Below are 24,504 nucleotides of genomic sequence, written 5' to 3' on the forward strand. Positions count from 1 at the left end.
AATCATCCTCCCCAAATTGCATCCCAGGACAAACCCCTTCCCACGTGCCTCCATTTGGGTGTGTATGTGAGTCTTGTTCCCCAAGGAGCGCCCTCCAGATGGGGCTGCCCCTTCAGATACTCTTGGGGGGTCTGGGGTCTCCTTTGGGGAGCCTTCCCCTCCCCCCATAAGGCTCCTTTTCAGGACCCCTAAATCATCCTCCCCAAATTGCATCCCAGGACAAACCCCTTCCCACGTGCCTCCATTTGTGTGTGTGTGTGTGTGTGTGTGTGAGTCTTGTTCCCCAAGGAGTGCCCTCCAGATGGGGCTGCCCCTTCAGACCCTCTTGGGGGGGTCTGGGGTCTCCTTTGGGGAGCCTTTCCCTCCCCCCATAAGGCCTTTTCAGAACCCCTAAATCATCCTCCCCAACTAGCATCCCAGGACAAGCCCCTTCCCACGTGCCTCCATGGGGGGGGGGAGTCTCATTCCCCAAGGAGCGCCCTCCAGATGGGGCTGCCCCTTCAGAACCTCTTGGGGGGGGTCTGGGGTCTCCTTTGGGGAGCCATCCCTTCAGCCCCACAGGAAAAGGAGGCCGTGGTGCTACAGGCCGTAGGATGCTTCACAGAAGGCCAGGCTTCCCCCAAGACGAGCCGAAGGGAGCCAGACCAGACCCCGCGCGCCCGAAGAAGCGGGGAGGCTGCTGCCCCCCCCACCTCGAGGCAGGGACGCCCCCCATCTCCCCCCAAACCACACACAGCACACCCCGGTCTCTCAAGCGAGGGAAGCGCCCACCCCGTAGGCCCATCCGCGGCGCCCGGGGAGGCAGCCAAGCCCGCCGAAGAGAGAACGGGCCGGCCGCTGTCACTCAGCCAGGATGGCCCGAGCTGCCCCAGGAGGGCCGGGCCTACGCGGGGCGGAGGCGTCCCGTACCCGGCGGCCAGGCCGCCTCCGCCCTTTGGAGCTCGTCCTTCCCCGACGCGGCGGCCTTCCCCGCCCGCGGGCTCACCTGCGGCCGAGCGCCGGGGCTGCTTCAGTCCCTCGCCGCCGTTATCGCCGCCGCCGCCATGTTCCGAAGCGCAGGGAGGTGGGGAAGGGGAGGGACGGGGAAGGAAGCCGCCTGCCCGGCCCGACGCCGCCCCCTGCCGCCTGAGGAGGCGCTGGGGAGGCCGGCCGGAGGGATGCCAGGCCCGGGCCGCGGCGGGGCAGGCGAGCTCCGCAAGGGCCCGAGCGGCCAAGCGGCACGGGCTCCCCCGTTTCTCTCGCTTTGGAGGTGCCCGCTATTGTTCACGGAGGCTCGGGAGAAGGTCGGGCCCTTTTCTGTTTGGGTCTCCTTTTTTATTGTCATGGTATAAATTACCTTTTATAAATCACTTTGATAAAATTATTTACAAAATACTTTTATTGTAATGTTATAAATTACCTTTTATAAATTACTTTTTATTGTAATGTTATAAATTACTTTTTATAAATTACTTTTTATTGTAATGTTATAAATTACCTTTTATAAATTACTTTTACAAAATTATTTATAAATTACGTTTTATTGTAATATTATAAATTACCTTTTATAAATTACTTTTATACGATTATTTATAAATTACTTTTTATTGTAATGTTATAAATTACCTTTTATAAATTACTTTTACAAAATTATTTATAAATTACTTTTTATACTGTTCCCATTTATTTGTACTCCTTTCCTATGTATATAGGTATACCTGCTTATAAGTATACATGTTTACTTTAGTAAACTATATAAGTATAGTATGTTTACATGTTATATTCATACTTATACTTGTTTTCTCTTACATGCGTGACAAGCCAAAATGAATAAATAAAAATAAGTTTTCAGACAAAAAAAATCTTCTTACTAAAAGTTCAGATTTGAGCGCAGGAGTGTATATATAAATATATAAGTTTGAGTCCTGTCCCACCCAATCTTACTGTAACGTTATAACTCTTGAGTTGTTGGATATTTCAATACAGATTTCAGTGCAAGAATATTTTAAGATTAAGTGGTTTTTTTCAATTGTAATGTTTAAGTTTGATCCATTGAATTACTTTTAATGTAGGTTTCGATGTAGTAATATTTAAATTTGGCCTGGTCCCCTCTTTTATTGAAATGTTATGCAGGAAATCTTGATCCATTGTATTATTTCAGAGTACATTTTAATGATTAGGTTTGGTGGTACTTCTTTCCCCTTTTATTGTAATGTTTGTTATAAAGCTCAATGTGTTGCATTATTTCAATACAGATTTCAGTGCAGGTATATTTAAGTTTGATCAATTTTTTGATCAATTTTTTTGATTAAATTGGATTTTTTTGGGGGGAGGAAATAGCAATAGCAATAGCAGTTATACTTATATACCGCTTCATAGGGCTTTCAGCCCTCTCTAAATGGTTTACAGAGTCAGCATTTCGCCCCCTCAGTCTGAGTCCTCATTTCACCCACCTTGGAAGGATGGAAGGCTGAGTCATTTCATTTACTGAATTTCTAGGCCGCCCAATCCCGAAGGACTCCGTCAACCTTGAGCCGGTGAGATTAGAACCGCTGAACTGCAGATAACAGTCAGCTGAAGTGGCCTGCAGTACTGCACCCTAACCACTGTGCCACCTTGATCTGTAGATAGACTTTGATCTTGTATCTGTTGTCTTCCCTGAGTTTTCCCTGAACATTATTAGGTATTAGGTATTAGGTATACTCCTTCCTGTTTTCCCCACAACAGTAACTCTGTGAGGTGGGTTGGGGTGAGAGAGTGTGGCTGGTCCACACAACCTGCTTTCATGGACTAGAATTCACTGTCTCCTGGTTTCTTGCCTGGTGCCTTAATCACTAAACCCATGATGAGCCAAACGTAAATGTAGGACATCCCTGTGGCTGTCCATGATGGGTGGTCCAGAATTAGCTAAGGATACTTGCATGTACTGCACATCGACATGAATATAGGTGACCCTTTAGCTGTATTCTGAGTCAGGGTAGAATCAATGTGTTGCAAGAGTGGCTGCCATCAAATTTTAGCCTTTGTCTGTACACAGGGCTTTGGGAGGCTCCTTTCCCCAGGATTATATTATCGTTCCCTGCACCAAGCTCATAGTTCTACCGAGGAATTATTGAGTCTGTCATCTGCAGCTCTATAACGCCTGGTTTGGCTCTGCAACCAAACAAGACAGACACAGACTTCAATTAGGACAATTAGAACTGCAGAAAAAAACAATTGCTACCAACCTGCCTTCCATTGAGAACCTGTATACTGCACGAGTCAAAAAGAGGGCTGTCAAAATATCTACACACCCCTCACGTCCTGGACATAAACGGCTATAGAGCACTGCACATCAGAACAACTAGACACAAGGACAATTCCCCCCCCCCCTGAATGCCATCACTCTGCTAAACAACTAATTCCAAAACACTCAAATTGTCTACTAAGACTGTATTACTATTATTCTTCTCTTCCTTCCTAGTACCTATCTCTTTCCTAGTACCTATCTGCTTCCACATGACTATAACCATGTTGCTTGTATCTTTAAAAATTATATTGTTTTATTTGTTTCCTAGTATAATTTGATTGTTTATTAATAACCTATGACTATCACTAAGTATTGTATCTTATGATTCTTGATGAATGTATTCTATTTTATTTTTCTTTATGTACACTGAGAGCATATGGACCAAAGACAAATTTCTTGTGTGTCCAATTATACTTTGACAATAAAGAATTCTATTCTATTCTATTCTATTCTATTCTATTCTATTCTATTCTATTCTATAGAAAGGACCCCAGGAAGGCCAACACTCTGTTCAGTTGAGGACCTGCTCAAGTTACTGAACACAGAACAAGAGATGGATGATTTTGCTCTCTAGGAATTTGAAGAAAAAGTAATAGTTTTCAAGCTGTTCCATTTTTACTAAGTGATGATTATACCATTGTCTTGGCAATAACTGACCTACTTGAGAGATGTTTGAAGTATTGATGTTAAAAATAAATCAATATTTCATATAGGGAAAATTCCTACATTGCTGCATTACTAAAATAAACTTTACATGCGATTAGAGGAGAAAATGATTGATTTATTGACTGATTAGATTTATATGCTGCCTTTCACGAGCTCAAGTAGAATACATAGCACTTCCTCCTTCCTTTCCTATGAAGTAGGTTGGGCTGAGAGAATAACTAGTCCAAAGTAAAAACTATAGAATATAAAGAATTAACAATGTCAAATGCAGTTAATTTAATTTAAATAGTTTTATATTAAATGTAATTTAATATTTGCCTGATCTTGCCTGCTTTCTGAACCTACCATTAGGCCTTAAAACTTAGTTAAGTTAATGAGAAACCCCCAAATCGCTTTCTACCACAGCTCTGGAAGGTATCTCATGGTTTATGAAAGTATATGGTTTTATAAAAACCATCCACTGACACTGTGTGTGTGTATGTGTTTGTGTCTGTGTGTGTGTGTACCATTATGGATCTGACTTGTAGGAAGAAGGCAGTAATCCTTTTTTTTTTTTCAACTGTTGAAAAAAAAACATAATGGAGATCCCTATGTAATCATCCCTATGATCTCTTTAGGTCAAAGGTGCATAATCAGAAGAACTAATTCACTTAACCACAAAAGAAATGGAAAAGAGCAAATTAAAAAAAAAATACAATTAAAATTAATCAACCCACATTAAATACTAAAAAAAACCTTCAAGCTAGTACACCCAGGAGCAGATGTAATCACTTATTAATGAGACCAAGCCAGACTACCAGCCCCCTTAACAGTGATTTCAGTTGAGCAAAACTTGGCTACCCTTCTTGAAATTTCAGTCGACTGTTGTGAAATTCTCACTTGACCCATGCAGATGGTTAACTAGCAGAAGCATTAATATGTCAAAGCTCTCGTTTTGTAGGAGTGTTATCCCAATAGTGCATGGAAGACTGGTTCAATTGTCCGCTTTGGACAGGAGCAGTGACAATCCTCTAAGCCCATGTTCTGTCTCTTTTCTACTACTGGGAGGGCAGGGCTTTGAGACTAGCCAGAGAAAAGGCTATTCTGCAAAGAACAGGATGGAATATTTGTAAGATAATTAGCAGGGGTGAAGGGTCTTCTGAGCAATTCATCTTTATATTAATGAGTTTGCTTCCATGTCACCAGGCGATAGTTTGAAATGCTTTATACAGCAGTTGTGCATGAAATATGAAGCTCAAGAAGCTTAAAATGGAATGGATACCTTCCTTATGCAAAAGATCTGACACAAAGAAAGGAAAGCCTTTATGTGCCATGTGTATATCTTGGTGCTGTTTGGGCTAGCACTTCCTAAGGAAAAGAGCATTTAGCAACAGCTGGGAAATCTGTTCCAGTCCCTTACAGCTCAGCTTCCATCTGTGCTTATTGAGGGCCTGCAAATACATGCGTGTGCGTGTGTGTGTGTGTGTATGGAGAGACACGTTTCAGTGCAAAGCAGCAGGTTGGGTACCATTCTCCAACTCGGGTCTATTCCTAGCTTCTTTCTGCTGTCTTTTTGTGAGGCCCATGAAAAAAAAGGATATACATATTGAATTTTATTCAGAGCCCCCCCCCCCCCCCCCCCCCCCCCCAAGAATCTGTCTGCAGTAGGGAGAAAATTATTCTGTTTATGTATCTTGAATCCAAGTGCTCCATATGGAAATATGTAATCACTGAGATTTACAGCTTGGTTGTCTCAGAGGCTTGCAAGTGAGTAAAAGTATTATACAAATAACCCTTGTCCCAAAGGAACAGAATCACAAGTAGCAAAAGAAAAGAGGTAGCTTGTGTTTCTGTGTGTGTATGTGTGTATGGTGGTGGTGAAAAATGGAAAAATAAAATAGTAGAATTAAAGTAGTTCCAGGTATTTCAGACAGCCAGGAAGTCAAAGAGAATGTATAATTCTCTTTGTTTCACCCACGGAAAATGTTTTCTGTTCTCCTGGGAATGTATATTTTAATGGCAAGCACAGATGTCCCTCATGCAGCAATTTTCTCTCACTTTCCAAAGATGTGTTAATTTTCTGCATTCATGGCCCTACTGTTAAATTAAAACTTGCAGCAAGACAAAAATTAGTTCTTTAAAATTAGCAGCTCCGTACCCCACCCCCACCCCCGGGTAGAGGTTTAGCTTCCTTAGGAGAAGGTACAGAAATAACTAAGTCAGGCATTCTGGATTGGCAGTCCTTCATGTCAACGCTCACTCCTGTCGAAGTTTATTCAACATTACAAAGAAAAGCTTTTAAATGGTTTCATTTTTGTCACATTTTTGCAGTATCCGAAGTGGGAATATTGTATGACAACTTCTATCATCCTGCTTTGTTGACTCATCCTTCCATCCTTCTGAGGTCGGTAAAATGAAGACCCAGATTGTTGAGGGCAACACGTTGACTCTGTAAACTGCTTAGAGATGGCTCTAAAAGCACTATGAAGTGGTATATGTCTAAGTGTTATTGCTATTGTTATTGCTATTCTTCAACCTGGAGTTAAATATTAGATAGGATTCATGAACCAGAAGCAATCAAACATTGAGAGAAAGTGTAGCTGTTTGGATTTTCTAGATTATATCACAGTTTTGCAAAATGGCTCCCATAGATAGATCTTACTTATTCCCAGAATGTTGGGTACAATCTGACATGAGCACCAAGAGGAAAACTGACATTGTTGGTTCTCCTCTCTCTCCTCTTCTACTAGGACATTTTGTACCATCTTACCTTTTAAATTAGAGTAGAGCTAGAAAGGACCATGGAGGTCTCCTAGTCTAGCGGTCACTGGTGGTCCACAAGAACATTTTGGTGGTCCGCAGAAAAATCTTTGCATTTTTTATATTGCACCAAATCAGGGATCCTCTAGGGTCAAAGCAATCAATCCCACTCGCTGAAGGGATGGGGTCCTTCAGGCACTTAGCTTGGCTGCCTGTTTAGTAGCTCCAGCCCCTCCCTCCCTCCCTTGGGAGTCCAGGTGCTTCAGTGAATGACACATGAAACTTCAGCCGGGCTCCTTGAGAGACAAGAGTTTGCAGGGGACCGATCTAGTGCCCGGGCTGGTTACAAGACCAACGTTCATTCTTGGCTGTATTTGAGATTTCTAGCTGCAATGGACAACAAAGCTAGGGTTGACCCCGGGCACTTCTCTTTGCTGACAGGCAGCCAAGCTAAGTGCCTGAAAGACCCCATCCCATCACTACTTCATATTAGTGTTCTGCAGGATTTAAAATTATGAATGTAGTGATCCCTGAGGTCTGAAAGGTTGGTGATCCCTGTCCAACCCCCTGCTGAAGCAGGAAACCCTATAGCATTTCAGGCAAGTGACTATTCAATCTCTTCTTAAAAACCTCCAGCGATGAAGCACCTACAAGCTATTCCACTGGTTAATTGTTCTCACTGTTAGGCAGTTTCTCCTTAACTCCACGTTGTTTCTCTCCTTGATTAGTTTCCATCCATTGTTTCTTCTCCTGCCCTCTGGTGCTTTGGAAAATAAGTTGACCCCCCTCCTCTCCTCTTTGTGGCAGTCTCTCAAATGTTTGTATTTGAGAGGCTGCCACAAATGCAACTATTTGTAGTTGCATTTGTATTTCTTTTTTCCTCCTGTGCAAGGCATTGATTTATCAACCCCAGTTGGCTGCCACTGCAGGTGATCCTGGAAAGTAACACAGAGGAAAACATGCATAGGATTTAATTGAAGCGTCATCAGAAGAAGCCAAGAAATTAATATTTAGGCACCTTTGAAATGGATTGACTGTTCATTGCAAGATCCACTCAAACATCAGAAGAGTCCATGTTTTACAAAACTGTCCTGAAATCACTATGCAACCCTATTGGGAATGTCAATGATGTTAAAAATCTTTCATATCTTACAAAACAAGAATTAAGACAGGGAATTTAAAGATCAGGCATTTCTCCAAATTCTGGGAATTGCAATTTTATGCATCTGGAAATAGATCTCTGGAAAGGTAATTCTCCGCTATCATGCCATCAGGAGAGGAAGAATAGATTAAAATGATCATTGTTAACTAAAATGAGCTGCAGTTACAATGGATGCACTCCTTGTAAGATGGCCTTTCCATTACATCTGAATACCACGTTTATTTGGTTTCTTAATTGACTGAAACGTGTACTACAAATGTAGACCTTGATCGTTAGAATCAGAAACTGTTAGAAACAGTAGAACTCTATAATTGACTAGTCTCTTTCTGCATTTTTGTCTTTGTGGTAGACTCAGGGACTTAATCAGGACCAGAAGGTGAGTTACAGTTTTCTACCTGCGGTGGGTTATGTTTTGAAGTTGTCCTTGCAACAGTGATCCTTCATTGTTAATTAAGAGTAACCATCATTTCCTCTGAAATCGGGGCAGTAACAGCCTGCGTCTATAATTCATGTCGCAATGAAATGCTTTTTATATAGTTAATGACACTCTGCAAAGACCCTTGTGTGGGATACAATGCCTCTTTTGATCAAAACCATTCTTTGGCTTTAATGAAATAGTGCACAAACTGCATTTGCCACCCAGACAAAGCTCATCATATTAGAAGTTAGGGATGACTCTGAAATAAGTTCACAGCTCTCTCGAGGCAACTGGACTTCCTTGTTTTTCTTTGGAAGACGTTTCGCTTCTCATCCAAGAAGCTTCTTCAGCTCTGACAGGATAGTGGGGAAAGGAAGGATTTATATTCCTTGCAGATACGCTGGTCATTTGCGTCCTTTTAGAGGGTCATTGAAGCACTTGGAGCTTTATCTGTGTCCTCAGGCTCACTTGAGTAGTGCTCCTGGTTCCTGTAGTCTGCAATTTCGTCCCCCCTGGAAATCCATCCCTACTCCCACACCATTCAAAAGGTGTTCATCCCAAATTGTCTAGTTAACGGTCTGTAGAGATTCTCAGTCTCCAGGTTATGATTGATCTGGATAACTGATAATCTCTACAGATTCTCTCAAGGATACACATTCCTCCACCACATAGTGTATTTGTTAATTCACCTGTTCTAGATGAGTTTTTCTTAAGATTGTTGTAGTTTCAGGCTTTGGTCATGGAAGGATTAGTAGTTCATACCCGTGACCCGACAAAAGCGCGAACGTCATAAGCGCGCCGACAACACCGCGGCGCTAAAACCGCGATGTCAAAAGCGCTCCGACAACAGTGCGCCGACAACAGTGCGCCGACAGAAGCGCGATTTAATTTAAGGTAAGATTTACAGTTAGGTTTAGGGTTAGGGTTAGGTTTAGGGTTAGGGTTAGGTTTAGGGTTACGTTACAGCGCGCTTCTGTCGGCGCGCTTTTGTCGGCGCGCTTTAGGGCTAATTCGTCGCTCATTCGTCGCACGGTTTTGTCACTGCGCTTTAGACACCGCGGTTTAGTCAGGCGCGCTTTTGTTGTGCGCGCATTTGTGGTGGAACCGTTCATACCTTATGGAACACAAGGATGCAAATTCCAAAACAAAAACTGGCAACCAGTGGCTTTCCAGTTTGGGCTGAATGCTAATTCCCATAACCTCTAAACAAAATGGCCAATAGTGCGGGGTAATAAATCAAGCAACCCCAAATCATTTGGATAGTGAATTGAGTGGCCAGTAAATTTAATAAATAAACGAATGAAAAATATTCATCGTATCTGAAGGATTGCAAATGCTCCGCTATTAGCCTGCCTTTAATATGGCCAACAAATATGCTTATGTCCTTAGAAAGATGGTTCTTTCTTCCTGTGGAAATTGCAGTTAGATATTTGACAAAGCGTTTTTCAAAGGAGCAGCAATGCTTCTCTGGACAGCCCCCTTTTCCTCCTGCGGAGTTTGTGTTTGCTGCCGAATGTCAGCCTGCGGTTTAATTTAATGTTATTTCACAGCCCAATCCTGCTGTAGAATGAAGGTGAGTGTGACAGCTGACTAAATGAATCGGTGCAGCATGGAAAGGTGGAAGAAACCTTTCCCTGCCTGAGTTCATTAGCACATTTCATGTCTCAGGTTTCCCAATCTTCCCTCTCAAGCAATGAGAAAATTTTCAGTGACGTAAGGAGCTTCGTACATGAAAAAGGGGTTGCAGGGCCGCCTGTTCCAATAGACAGTTTGACTAATACTATGACTTGTCCTTTCCCTCCTCAAGAGAAATGCCACTTGTGAACATCATGCCATGTGCTCTGTCCTGCTGTTAGCCATTTGCTTCTGTTGTTCTAACTAAAAACAAACCAAACCACAGAAAGTGAAAATCAACGTAACCATAGTGTATTAAAAAGGAGAAGGGAGAGGGATTTTTTTTTAAAAAAAAACAATATTAGTGATAAACCGTAGAGGTATCAATGGGTGGTGGGTTGTTCACAGCATTACTGCCAGTTCAGTGCGCGCAAAAATCTTGCAGCCATGCGCTCGCTTCGTTTGCGTGCATGCCAGACATACACTTCGTGCCCATGCACATTTGTACAAAAATAGGTCTGCACATGTGCAAAACGTTAAAAAAAGGAAAAAAATACATTTGTGCTATTACAACTGTTCTGTGCATGCATAGAACTGAAAATCAAGATGTTGGCCCCTCTGGAGAACCAGTTCTGGGGCATGGCATGCCTGGTTCGCTGCCGGTTCCAGCAACCCAGGTGGCCAAATCACTACCAGTTTGGCTGAACCAGTCCGAACTGGTAGGAACCCACCTCTGGTATCAGTCTCCTTTACAATAGAGATGTGTTAAAAATTCATGCATTCTTATAACCTGTTGCATTTCTTTTCAACTTTCCACTTCAGTAGTAAAACAAAGCAAAGCAAAGCAAAACTTCCTTCAGATTTTCTTCCTCTCGGGGAAGAAGAAAATAAGAGGAACATGGAATGTAAGAATTGGAAGGCAGTGTAGAGATCATCCATTTCAATCCTTGGATATATATTCAGTCTCATTTGCAACTGGTTCTTTGGCTTTTACTTGAGTTGGCCATGGAGAGTTGTTCCAGGAGAATCTATCATCTATCAAGTCAACCTGTTTTACTGTTGAACAGCTCATACTATTAGGCATACTATTATTTCCTTCTAAATTCATTTATTGTTCTGTCTTAAGGAATTACAAACACTACTTTGTGTTCTATAGGAAGACAGTTGTCTGGTCTCCAAATTAAAGGTACCCAGCACCTCCAACCATTCACCACAGATACTTCGGGATGTACTATAATTTGTCAGTGTCCTTCCTAAAATGCATAGCTCAGGACACAATATACAAGATGCATTTTGCCTAATGTAGACTAGAGAGGAACGGTTGGTGACACTGATCAGTTGTGTGTCATGTGTGCACACAGCGTTAATGCAGGCAAGGAAAGCAAATACTTGAAGCTAGTGCTACCCCAAAGAATGACTGTTGCAGTATGTTAGTCAAGTCTTTTGTTCATTTATAACAAATCTGGATCAACATGAGTTTTTAGTAATTAACTCTCATTCATTATTATCAGTCTTCTGTGGTGTCAGATCTTGCATTTCCCATATGGACATTAGGAAATGTATATTTGTCTATCTTTTATCACAGCCAATAGAAGTCCTGGCTGGTGAGATTATACCTTGCGTACTGGGTCCGGTTCTGACCAAGACATTTCCAGAAGGGTATTTAATGGAGTTAAGAGGAGAGCAACAAAATTATAACAGGAATTATACCCACCTGAAGATGAACTGAAAGAACATGAGAAGAACATGAAGAAAAGAAGACTTGGTGAAAACACAAGAATTGTATTCAAGTACATAAGGGAAGGAAATTTTCTACAGCCACAGAAGCTAGGACCAGAAATAATGGGTATAAATTGCAGCTACAAAGATCTTGCTTAAATGTAAAGTAAAACTACTTGATACTGAGATGTGTACAACAACGAAACAATTCACTTATGGAAGCTGTAGGTTTTTCATCTCTGGGAGCTTTTAAGAGACTGGAGAGCCATTCTACAAGATGGCTTAATTGATTTTCGTATGGATTGCAGAAGATTGGACTAGATGATCCTTGGGTCTCTTTGAACTCCACCATTATATGATTACTCTGAGAGATGTCTTGCTGTCTAAATTTAGGCTAGACTGCCAGGTGCAAATGCCCTAAAGCATGTTGTGGTAGCAGAGTTTCATGTACAGTATAGCAGTTTCATGTGCTGTCGCTGTCCCTTTCCTGGTGCTGAAGTGAGATTTATCTGATACTCTGGTTGTCTTTTGTAAGTATGTAGAACAGAAGAGACAGCCTTTTTTTCCAAGCAGGAAAATGCCATGAGTGGCCTATGACAATTAGTTCTGCTTACCAACCTACAGGTTGCTCGCGAGTAAGCAGAAATATAACCGGCCAGTCAATTAATCTATTAATCAAGAATGCCCTCCCCAGAGATACCTGCCTAGTACCAGTATTGCAATTTTTCTAGCACCAAAAATAATATATTTTACCAAATACCAGTAGTTTATGAATCCATTTTAAAGTTATCAAACAAATACACAAATTGGCCTGATGCAACCGATTCAGCAATTTGTTTTGATTTGGAAAGCTGAACTGAATTAATCAATTGGGTCGATTTGTTTTCCCCTCCCCCCATCTGTTTGATTTAGAGAATTATTTTGATTTGGAGGATAGATCTATGTGACTGAACTGTAGTGCTAGATGTGATATATTCTTCATCACCACCACTTATCACTTTTGAATTGTTGTATTTTGTATCTTATTTTACTATGTTACTTGTACATGAGATAGAATATAATCTTTGATACTCTAGAAATGTAATGAAAATGCTGTTTCCAAACCAGCTGAAAGAGGCAGCTGCTGCTTTCTGACTAATGTTAGTTGGTCTTACTAACTTTCTGGAAATCGGTATTTAATACAGATTCCCAGTCTTCAATCCATGGCCTAGTTTGCATGTTAAATAAGAGGTAGCCCCATTAGGTAGACCGGACCAAAAATCAACTCCACAGAAAAAGCTAGAACTATTCTTTATTGAGAAATGTTACAATAGCAGAATCTTGCAAGTCTGATTGTGCTGTATCTCCTTATAGCTCAGTGATTAAGGGCAGGGGTCTCCAAACTTGGCAATTTTTAGCCTGGAGGACCTCTGATTTAGGGAGACGCCTTCCTGAACTGTTTCTGAAGTATCTCATTGCTCTGGATTTTTTTTAAAAAATGTCTCAGCCCCTTTTGCTTTAGTAATGATTTCTGCATACTTCTCTCAAGACCATCACCCTTATTCTCCACAGTTTTTTTAAAGAATGGCTTATTTATTAAGTCGTGATTGGCTTCAGACATTAGACAACATCATAAATCATGGTTTGCAAATCACAGTGACTGGATTCTTAAAACATACTAACTCAAAGCCAAACAAATCATACAATGACTGTTTACGATGTCTGAACTGGGTCTGGCAGTTCTTTTCCTGAGTTTTTATCAGTTTTGAAGTTACGTTTGAAATGAACTTGGGAACTTGGCTTCAGCCAAGTATTGCCTTTGTTGCACATGTAATGAATAGTACATACATGCCATTAGCCTGATACCCCCCTCTCCCCCACCATGTATTTTGTATGTGGAATTCTGTGCTCAAATGTAACAAGATCCTTTTTTTTTTTTGAGGGCCTAAAGAGGTCTGAAGAATCTGTGTGCGTTTTACGAGCAGCTGTGAATGGCTTTTCAGAGCTTCTGAATAATAGATCAAGTCGGTTACAGTCATCGTTCCCCCCTCCTACATGCTTCAGTCCTGCTCCAGAGCCTGATACGCAGAGGGGTAACACTGCCAGAGTAAATGTGCATAACACGATAAAGAGCAGAACGCACGGTTTCCTTGGCAACTGAATCTTTCAGGTAATTTGAGCACTTTGGTGCTTCAAAGAGTAAGATGTATATATTTTTCTCCAGTGGAGGGTGCTAGATACTTGATTACTTGATAGCAGGATCTGCTTTATCCTCTCCTATAAAATCTGGAAGCAAGTCCAGTTATTATAAAGAAATGTCTACCGGGGATCTTTAGTGCAGCTATTCAAACTGGCTTGCAGGGTTGAGTTTTAACTTGCTGCGGGTCTGTAGAATGGATGAAACCTGCAAATAATTGCTGTTAATTAATCTGGCACGTGGCAATTAATCCTGGGCTTGGTGATGACTTAAGCAAATTCAATCCTGTGTGTTTATTTCTATTGTGCTTCCTATCAATTGGTAGCTGGGACAGCTTATGTGAAAAAAGAAAACAAACATTGGCATTAAAACATATTCTAAATACAGAATGGAATGGAATGGAATTGAATAACTGAATTGAGTTGGAAGGAATCTTGAAGGTCTTCTAGTCCAACCCCCTGCTCAGGCAGGAAACCCTGCACCACTTCAGACAAATGGTTATCCAATATCTTCTTAAAAACTTCCAGTGTTGGGAGCATTCACAACTTCTGGAGGCAAGTTGTTCTATTGATTAATTGTTCTGTCAGGAAATTTCTCCTTAGTTCTAAGTTGTTTCTCTCCTTTATTAGATTCCATCCGTTGCTTCTTGTCCTGCCTTAAAGTGCTTTGGAGAATAGCTTGACTCCCTCTTCTTTGTGGCAACCCCTGAGATATTGGCACACTGCTATCATGTCTCCCCTAGTCCTTCTTTTAATCAAACTAGACATACCCAGTTCCTGCAACTGTTCTTCATATGTTTTAGCCTCCAGTTCCCTCATCATCTTGGTTGCTCTTCTCTGCACGCTTTCTAGAATCTCAACATCTCTTTTACATCATGGTGACCAAAACTGGATGCAATATATCTTTAAATATCCTTTTAAAAAGGGTGGAAAGTAAAGTTACACTTCTGTCAAGGCTGTCATCTACTTCAGCCTCCTCCCATCAATAGTCTTTTCCATATAAATAAATGAAGTTCTGTCATTTGCCAATCAGCATAGACACACTGAATTCCTACACCGTAGTAATCAATGACTTGTTTAACCCGTTCAGTAGCAAATTCACTACAGTCAGCTGGGTTTCCACAACATGCCAAGATAAACTACAGTTCTCGAATTGCAATGGCTAAGTTCCTAAAACACGCTAAACCCCAAATCCCACATGACGAATGGCACATGTATGCCACTAACCTGATCTGATACAACTGTATTTTGTATTTGGAATTCTGTTCTTTTTTGAAAACCTGGCCTCTGAAACCTGAGGGATGTCTGAAGGTTTGTGCGTTCTATGAAGAACTATGAAGGTGAAGGTAAAAGTTCCTCTCACACATATGTGCTAGTCATTCCCGACTCTAGGGAACGGTGCTCATCTCCATTTCAAAGCCAAAGAGCCAACGCTGTCCGAAGATGTCTCCGTGGTCATGTGGCCGGCAGGACTAAACACCAGAGGCGCATGGAACGCTGTTACCTTCCCATCAAAGGCGGTTCCTATTTTTTCTATTTGCATTTTTTACGTGCTTTCGAACTGCCAGGTTGGCAGAAGCTGGGACAAGTAATGGTAGCTCACTCCATTACGCGGCACTATGGATTTGAACCGCCAAACTGCCGATCTTTCTGATTGACAAGCTCAGCGTCTTGGCCACTGAGCCACCACGTCCCTTTCAAACCCTCTTAACTCACCCCTAGAATCTGCAGTAGTTGCTGTCCCTCAACCCTCCCTGAATTTTAGTGGTATATTTTCATACCTTTTGGGGAAGCTGAAAGGATGATGGAGCCTAATCCACCCCAAACAAGTATAAAACTGAACCGTATGTATTTAGCAGAAGGTAACCTGTTTCCTTTTGGTGATACCAATCATTGGATCCCTTCCTATGGGATTCAAGAAGGTTGAGAAACCTGGTTCCCCAAGCCTTGCCCTTCATCTCACGGAATGGATTTGCGGCAAAGTTTTCAATAAGTTTGCTTTTCTTTCCAAAGGCAACACAGGATCCATGTATATGTTCACCGACTGCTGTTTACGCTTACAACTTAGCCCTGTGAATTTTAGCTGAGCGAGCAATTGTATTTGCACAAGAGTAAGAATATGGGGGGAAAAAAATCAGAAGCAACTGAGCACGCTGCTTTCCCTGGATAAACCGGAGGATCAAGAAATGGAATGGGCTGCTTTGATAAATGCTGGGACCATTTTCTTCGCAAGGTCTCCCTTCCTTATTAGCATTATTTTTTTTTCCATACGCTTTTCCATTTTGTCAGAAACCGATAGCAAAACAGAGGCTTTCTCCCCAGGAAAAAAAAATATGGTTTGAAGTACCGGTCTGGTTCTGCTCTCACTCACTAATCCAAACACTCTCTGATCACGACAGAGCGAGTCTCCTATGGAGGAGTAGTTGCACATTATTATTATTTTAAATGCAGCATATATTGCAAATGTCCCCATCTCAGCATTTCAGGGGTCCTTTGCTCCTTTCAAAGCCAGTGCTCGCATTGTTTGGAGAAGCCTTCCATTTCATACACTTTATACCATTAAGAGTGAACTCTGGTTCACTTATCAACGGGACATTCTGCCACCTCAGCAGAAAAAGTGACAGGGCAGCAAAACTCCCCCGAAGAGCCTACCAAGCTTTTCTTCCAATGGGCCTGCATTGCAGGAGAACGTTTTAAGGCAGCTTTTGAAGGAAGCAGGACGGCCTCAAACATGTGCCACCTGAAGACGGGAGAAGGTCTAGGACAGGGATGGCTAATCTTTGTCATCGCGTGCCGAAATGCAATGATAATACAATGCACGTGTGCCCCCCATGTGCCCCACCCTGTCCGTGCATGCATGCATGACCCCTGCTCTTCCCCAGCCCCGTGCATGAGTGTGTGACCCCCGCATGCACCCCCATGGATGCGCACCCGACTCCTGTGCATGTGTACGTGACCCCACGCTCCCCCTGCCCCGCGCATGAGTGTGTGACCCCTGAATGCACCCCCATGGATGCACACGCAGTCTCCCGTGCATGTGTGCATGCCCCCATGCCCCCCACCCATATGAATGCATCTCCTGCATGCACCCTGCCCTCCGTGCATGCAGGGCAGAGACCCGAGAACCAGCTGGCTGGCAGGAGGTGTACGCGCAGAGGCAGAGGAGCTGAGCTGGGGAGATGGCTCACATGCCCACAGAGAGGGCTCTGTGTGCCACCTGTCCTGTGGCATACATGCCATAGGTTCGCCATTATGGTTCTAGGATTTTTCATACTGCTCCCCATCAATGGTAGCACATCTATGCCCCTTTTAAGGCTCTCTCCTTTAGCTTGTTTCTTATAGGGTGCTTCTGTCTTCTCAGCTCCCTTAGGACAAGGACATTTCTGTGAAACAATGTTGCTTCCTTAATAAACTTGACTTGATCTTTTGGAGTTCAAGCGTTTGTCTTAACGAGCTGGGCTCAACTCAGATGGATTTGCTCTGCTAGATGCCTGGAATCACAGGATTCCAGGCAGGAGTCCAAAATTCTCCCCATGGCCAAGTCATAATAATATTTGCTTGATTTTGATTATTGGGGGAATACAAGCATTGTGCTTTAGTCAACAAACCACGATGTGGCATGAAGTGTGAACCAGCCTCTACTTAGATTGACTTTCCCAGATTACATGCAGGGAAGGCTTGCCAGATTTCTGTGAAAATGCCAAGAACTGGATAGAAAATCAAGTGGCTGATGACCTCTTTCTATCGGTCCACCATAGAAAGTGTCCTCACATACTGCATTATAGAATGGTATGCTGGTTTAACAGCTGCGGACAGGAAGGCACTACAGAGAGTGATCAATTCGGCACAAGAAACCATTGGTTGCCCTCTAACCCCACTGGATGACATCGGCAGATCTCGCTGCTTTAGCAGAGTAAGGAAGATACTCAGAGATGATTCACACCCTGGTCAGTGTCTCTTTGCACTTCTACCATCGGGCAGAAGACATCAAAGCATAGCCAGCCAAACAATTATGTTTAAAAATAATTTCTATCCTTGGGCTGTCAGACTTTTAAATCCAACCACAATCACTCCATGCACACGCAGGAAACATATGACTAATTTTTTCTCCCCTCTCCCGGTCTCTGCTATAATTTTGCACCAGTGAGGCTAAAACCAATTTCATTGTATTTATTTTGTACAACGACAATAAAGTCTATATTATACTATAGGAACTTCACGCAAAACATGAGCTTTTATCATTAAATTGCTACTCTGGCCACATTGCAATTAGATTCACACTGTTTGGGGCTTGCGCTAATATACACGGACACATTCCCTTTGGTTGCTCCCTGGTGGAGATCTCCTACTCATCCTATACAATACAATACAATAGCAGGGTTGGAAGGGACCTTGGAGGTCTTCTAGTCCAACCCCCTGCCTAGGCAGGAAACCCTATACCGTTTCAGACAAATGGCTATCCAACATCTTCTTAAAGACTTCCACTGTTGGGGCATTCACAACTTCTGGAGGCAACTTCTGTTCCACTGATTAATTGTTCTAACTGTCAGGAAATTTCTCCTCAGTTCTAAGTTGCTTCTCTCCTTGATTAGTTTCCACCCATTGCTTCTTGTTCTACCCTCAGGTGCCTTGGAGTAGTTTAACTCCCTCTTCTTTGTGGCCACCCCTGAGATATTGGAACCCTGCTATCGTGTCTCCCCTAATCCTTCTTTTCATCAGAATAGACATACCCAGTTCCTGCAACCGTTCTTCATATGTTTTAGTCTCCAGTCCCCTTACTAGCTAACCTTCTTTTTATATTTTTTCCTTAATTGTAAGAGGCGGAAGGTAGGAACCTGGGAGGAACAGAAGTATAGTCAGAGTTATTCCCCTCCACCTACACATTCCAGTAACATTTTATGAAAGGGACAGAGTATCAACAGAAGCCAGCATCTTTTGGCTGTATTCTGGCAACACACTGAACCTTGTCAATTCAGATAAGATACTACATCCCCAACACACACTTTTCTTTGATTTTGTAAAATTCTTTAGTGGCATAGGGTGTTATTAAACCCAGAAATGACTTAATTTCAACACCAAATGAAGGTGGTTGTGTGAACTCAGCCTTTCTCCGTGCCCCATATCTGCAGCGGAATAGCTGTACACAGATCTAACAAACTTGGATGCTTTTCCCGCAGCAAAAACATGACTTATTGTAATAGTACAACTTTGCCTACAGAGGGACCCAACGACCAGCCAAATTCGAAGAACACAAACCCAGGGGACTGAACGAAATGAAAAAGTCAAAAGTCTTTATTCACATTTCAAATTCCTCTACCGGAAAGCCTGAGAAAGCTTCATTGCGATTCAACTTTACCAGGGGTTAGCAAGGACATATCAGACGGGTGAAATAAACCAGCATTCCCTGCCTTTGGATTCAGTTAAAACAGCATTGCAGAAGCCTCGCTAAATTTTGCAATTTCGATACTCGACTAGAACGATGAGGTGTAAATCAAACAGTCAATTGATCAACCACTCAGTTTTGAAGCAAAGGAAATGTTTATAATTGGACTTTAATTTATCCGAGACTACTGGCTAACTTTCTGGAAGAATTAAGGGGGAAAAAATTCTTGGCAAGCTGTATCGAACAGCCATTCCTTTTGGCAATTAAATGATTAAACGGAACTTTGTCAAATTGGAGGAAGTAGTTTTAATATTGGAAGTGGGCAATGCAGTAAATAAGTAAGGGTAAAGTTTCCCCTCGCACATATGTGCTAGTCGTTCCTGACTCTAGGGGGCGGTGCTCATCTCCATTTCAAAGCCGGCATGACTAAATGCTGAAGGTGCATGGAACGCTGTTACCTTCCCACAAAAGGTGATTCATATTTTTCTACTTGCATTTTTTACATGCTTTCAAACTGCTAGATTGGCAGAAGCTGGGACAAGTAACGGGAGCTCACTCTGTTACACGGCACTAGGGATTCAAACTGTCGAACTGCCGACCTTTCTGATCACTAACCTCAGCATCTTAGCCGCTGAGCCACTGCCTCCCTACAGTAAATAGAGAGTTGAATAATTGTCCTGCTAATCACTTCCTGATCTTAAATGAATCTGATCTCTAGCATAAAACAGGAATATAATTTTGGTGAGCTCTAGGACTGCCCTTCCCCGCTAGGAAGAGCATGCTAAGGACTGCATTGTACAAAGAGGCTTGGTGACATATTTTTAAAAGCGGCAACAGGGATTAAACATATTAAATAAAAATGTGATTTAATTTTACATCATTGCTCAGATTACAACATGCACACATTTACCCATGGATCTTATCAATATCCTTTGATCAAGTTTATGTATTTGTTTATTAGCTTTACCTCCTGTCTTTCCTTCAGGGATTCAGGGTGGTTACAAGATTCAGAGCTTTGATCCACGTGGGTAAGGCACATTGGTGGGTTTCAAATTTTTTTCGAACCTACTCTGTGGGTGTGGCCTCCTTTGTGGGAGTGGCTTGCCGGCCATGTGACCTGGTGGGAGTGGCTTGCCAGCCATGTGTTTTCTCTCTCTCTCTCTCCCTCTCCCTCTCTCCTTCCTTTTGTCTCTCTGTCCCTTTTTCCTTTTTTTCTTTCATCTCTCACTTTTTCTTTCTTTTTTTCTTTTTTTCTTTCTTCCTTTCTTCCTTTCTTTCTCTTTCTCTTTCTCTCTCTGTGTGAGTCTGTGTGTGTGTGTGTGTGTGTGTGTGTGTGTGTGTGTCAGTGGTGGGTTTCAAAAAAGTTTGGACCCTCTTCTGTAGGTGTGGCCTGCTTTCCGGGTCCACTGGTGGAATCTCTTCTAATCGGTTCGGTAGATTTGACGAACCGGTTCTACCGAACTGGTGCGAACTGGTACGAACCCACCTCTGGTAAGGCAGCACCACACTGTTGCAACCTAAGGATACCCCTTTTGTAAGTGGAGGTAGTGCACAAAACCAACAAGGGGAACTTGAATCTGACCAAAAAGCAAGACTGAAGGATAGCAGCGCAACCTTCTAACAGGATCTTAGCATCCCAGCACCCACTTTTCTGACAGTGGGAAATTCCGGGAGTTGAAGTCCATACATCTTAAAAGTTGCTGAGGTTGAAAAACATCATTCTAGAATATTAGGAATATTTGGTTAATCCTTGCCAGCAGAGCACAGTTGATTGATGCATGCCCCACTTTATTTATATAGCACCAGGGGTGGGTTCCTGCCAGTTCTAGCCTCTTCTTAAGAAGAGGTTCCACAAATCTACTGTGCCGTTTAGAACCGGTTCCAGCTCCCTCCCCCTGCCCGTCCGCACATCATCAGGATGAAGAGCGAGAGGAGGAATTCTGGGAGTTGAAGTCCACAAGTCTTAAAGCTGTCAAATTTGAACACCCCTGGTTTTTTTTCTAAAGGGTTAGGGGTGCAAGGGTCTTTTAACTTGACAGCTTTAAGACTTGCGTGCTTCAATGCCAGAGTTTCTGAGCCAACATTTTGGTTGCTAAGCAAGAGCGTTGTTAAGTGAGTTTCACCACATTTTACAAGTTGGCCATGCCCACCCAGTCATATGGCTGGCAAGCCACTCCCACAAAGCAGGCCACATCTACAGAAGAGGTGCTAAAAATTTTTGAAACCCACCACTGTATAGCACATAATCACTCAGCGTGGTCCAGTTTATGTTATGCATGTAGTTCTTGGCACGCCAAATAAAACTGCACAAACCACCATCCCCAGTCTGACTTATTGTGACCTATAAGATTTGCAATTTGGAAGACACTAGTTTCTGCGGTGTTATATATCCCTTGTCTTCTATAATCTTGTTGGATGAATATGTGTGTTGTGGCCGGCCAGTGGAGCTGGTGGCTGACTCAGACAGTGAGGAGATTGGGGAGGAACATGGGCCAGTCCTGGAGCTCTGCATAGGAGGCAGAGATGAGGCCAGGGCCATCAGACAGTTTTCAGCTGCCTTCGGAGTCGGACACTAGTTTCTGCGGTGTTACATATTCTGCCGTAGGGACCAGTGGCCGACAGGCCATAAACTGATGTGTCAACCTATCAATCCCACTAGATAGATCATTTTATCAAGACTGGCTATAATAACAGAAGCTTGCAAATCTCATTGTGCTATATCTCTTTTCCCCCTTCAGTGAATTAGGGAGGTATCTATCTGAGCCATTTCCAAGCATTATCTGGGCAATCTGGACTTTAAAAATGTTCCATCCCTTGTTGCCTTGGCAACAGGTTTTGCATATCTCCTTCAAAGTCATCTTCCTTACAATCTTTAAAACCCAACCCACATGGTTAGTCTCTGGTTCGGAATGTTGTTCAAACTCAGAAAACTAAATTAGTAAAACTTGGTTAAGTTAACTGTGGGTAAGCTTGTTGTGTGAATGGTTAAACTGTAATCCTTGGGGCAAACTTTCCTTACTTCCGTATATGTTTGGCATATATTATATACATTTGAATTAATAGACTATAAATATTTTACATAAAGCAAATATATATACTTCAGGGCATTGTGGAATAAAATAAACTCTGGTTAAAATTTTTTAAGGATTTCCTCCTTTAGGAAAGTGGAGATCACGCAGCAGAACAGTATGTCAGTTTTCCCAATTTCAGGTTTGTAAACCTGATTCAGATTTTGGTGCCAGACTTTACCGGCTGGATCGTACATCATGCTAAGTTATAATCTGGTTTGTGTTTCATTTTGCCGTCAGTGTGCAGTGAAACCCATGTGGTTTGTAAATTATGATTATATGGCTTAGCATGATGTGCAAAGTAAACCCAGGGAAACTAAGCAGGGGGGTGGGTGGGCCAGACTAATATTTGAGTGGGGAAGCATTAGGGAATTTCAGGAAAAGAAGGTAGACCAGGAAATTAAAAGGAAGAAAAAGAAGACTAAGGCAGTGACAAACCAGCTCCATACTTGGCTAGAAAAAAAAATCTTGGATAGGTCTTAAAACCACCAGGAGATTTAAGTCAAACAAAAATAACTCTTAACCCCTCTCCTAAGCATTAATCAGGCTCCCAAATATAATATCTTAATCTTCTTCCAGAATTTGTTGAATTTTTAGCTCTTCCTAAGCTCCCCACACCAGATATTTGGAAAAGCTAACTATTGTTCTGACCGAGGCTTCCCAAGAGCAGAAAGCAAACTCCTTGTCTCGGCGAAAAACCCTTTTATTAATTTACTGTGAATTCTGCTCATTCATATCCAGCAAAGTCTTTCAAGGGAGGATTTACAGTCACAGACCTTATCTGGCTTGGAGAGCTGCCAGGCTGATATCTGCAAAACTTTGCAAGGAGTCTCGGAGAGTCACGAACCAATTAAGCAAACGAATTGTCTCCTGCAAACTCCACTCCCCTTTCGCTCCTCTTTCATTTCCTCTGGGAGGAGCCATTCATCGTCCACCTGTGGCCTTACTCCCAAGTCAACCCCTGTTCTTTAGCTGTTCCCTTCATCTGGCAACTCTGTGCATGCACACTCTGGGAACAGGCTCCAGCTGTTCATCTGCCTCACTGATGTCTGACTCTGAAGGCAGCTGATAACTGGCTTACGGCTCTGGCCCCCTCTCTGCTAACCTTGTGCCAACAAAATCTGTGCAATCTCATGGGTGGAAGAAAAATGAAGCCAGCCCTCATGTCTTTTTCTATTGGGGGCTTGATTTTCTGCATCCTGAAGGTCTTCAGTGTCTCCCCTGATGCTCTCCTGATCTGGGAACATATGGAAAAATAGTGTTCTTCAGAGGAGCTGTTCAAATAACTGGCATGCTTTGTAAACATAGGGCAGCACCACAGTGGCTCAGCGGTTACAATGCTGGGCTTGTTGGTTGGAAAGCCAGCAGGCCAGGATTGAAACCCGAGCACCATGCTGATGGGGGGGGTGACCTCCTGTCCTCGTCCCAGCTCCTGCCAACCTAGCAGTTCGAAAGCATGCAAATGCGAATAGATAAATAGGTACCACTTCAGTGGGAAGTAACAGCATTCTGTGATGTCATGCTGGCCACATGGTCACACCTGGAAGCCATCTTTTTACCTTTTGGATTTCAGGCCTGCCACATTTCCTACTGTGGGAAAATGGGATGGGGGGAATTATACAGAGTGTGGGTGGTATGTTGCCATAATAACATTCTTTCTCAGAAAGTCAAGGTCACCTGGCCCTGCAGCTGCGATACTCTTGGCTTTGATGATATACTTGATTGGATCATGTGATGGACATGTGGGTGCTGGGCAGGGAGTTGAACTTTCTCTTGGCTGGGGAAAACTTGGAAGATTCGGGTTTTCCCAGATGTGCCAATACGATATCTCTAATAAAATGGAACTTTGAGGAGACTCAAGCCTCGGAGTCTTCTTTCGTTGGGAGTGTCATTTGGAATAGCAATAGCAATAGCAATAGCAGTTAGACTTATATACCGCTTCATAGGGCTTTCAGCCCTCTCTAAGCGGTTTACAGAGTCAGCATATTGCCCCCAACAACAATCCGGGTCCTCATTTTACCCACCTCGGAAGGATGGAAGGCTGAGTCAACCCTGAGCCGGTGAGATTTGAACAGCCAAACCGCAGAACTGCAGTCAGCTGAAGTAGCCTGCAGTGCTGCATTTAACCACTGCGCCACCTCGGCTCTGACATTAACCTGAATCTTGACATTGTCTTTGGAAGTGCTGGCTGAATAGGCTTGAAACGGAGATGAGCGCCGGGTTAGCAACGGCTAGTGGAGTAAAATCCAAGAGGGATGCCTCTTTGTTTTGCAACCATAGCTGTGGTTTTCC

General features: G+C 42.8%; 1 protein-coding gene and 1 long non-coding RNA gene across 4 annotated transcripts in view; one reads left to right on the forward strand and one right to left on the reverse strand.

The window, feature by feature from the left end:
* The window catches only part of SCMH1 (Scm polycomb group protein homolog 1), a 45,250-nt gene extending 44,182 nt beyond the window's left edge, over positions 1 to 1,068 (reverse strand). For all 3 annotated transcript variants that reach the window (XM_032227807.1, XM_032227808.1, XM_032227806.1), the window contains exon 1: positions 986 to 1,068. The gene's annotated coding sequence lies outside the window, so the exon portion shown is untranslated. The remainder of the gene's footprint in view (positions 1 to 985) is intronic.
* Positions 1,069 to 1,194: 126 nt separating this feature from the next.
* Positions 1,195 to 19,498, forward strand: LOC116515664. Its single transcript, XR_004256272.1, has 4 exons — positions 1,195 to 1,283; positions 8,185 to 8,211; positions 13,508 to 13,735; positions 18,980 to 19,498. It is a non-coding gene; the product is annotated as an uncharacterized LOC116515664 (long non-coding RNA).
* Positions 19,499 to 24,504: the final 5,006 nt, after the last annotated feature.

This window comes from Thamnophis elegans, chromosome 12 (assembly GCF_009769535.1).
Source record: "Thamnophis elegans isolate rThaEle1 chromosome 12, rThaEle1.pri, whole genome shotgun sequence".
Taxonomy (NCBI): domain Eukaryota; kingdom Metazoa; phylum Chordata; class Lepidosauria; order Squamata; family Colubridae; genus Thamnophis; species Thamnophis elegans.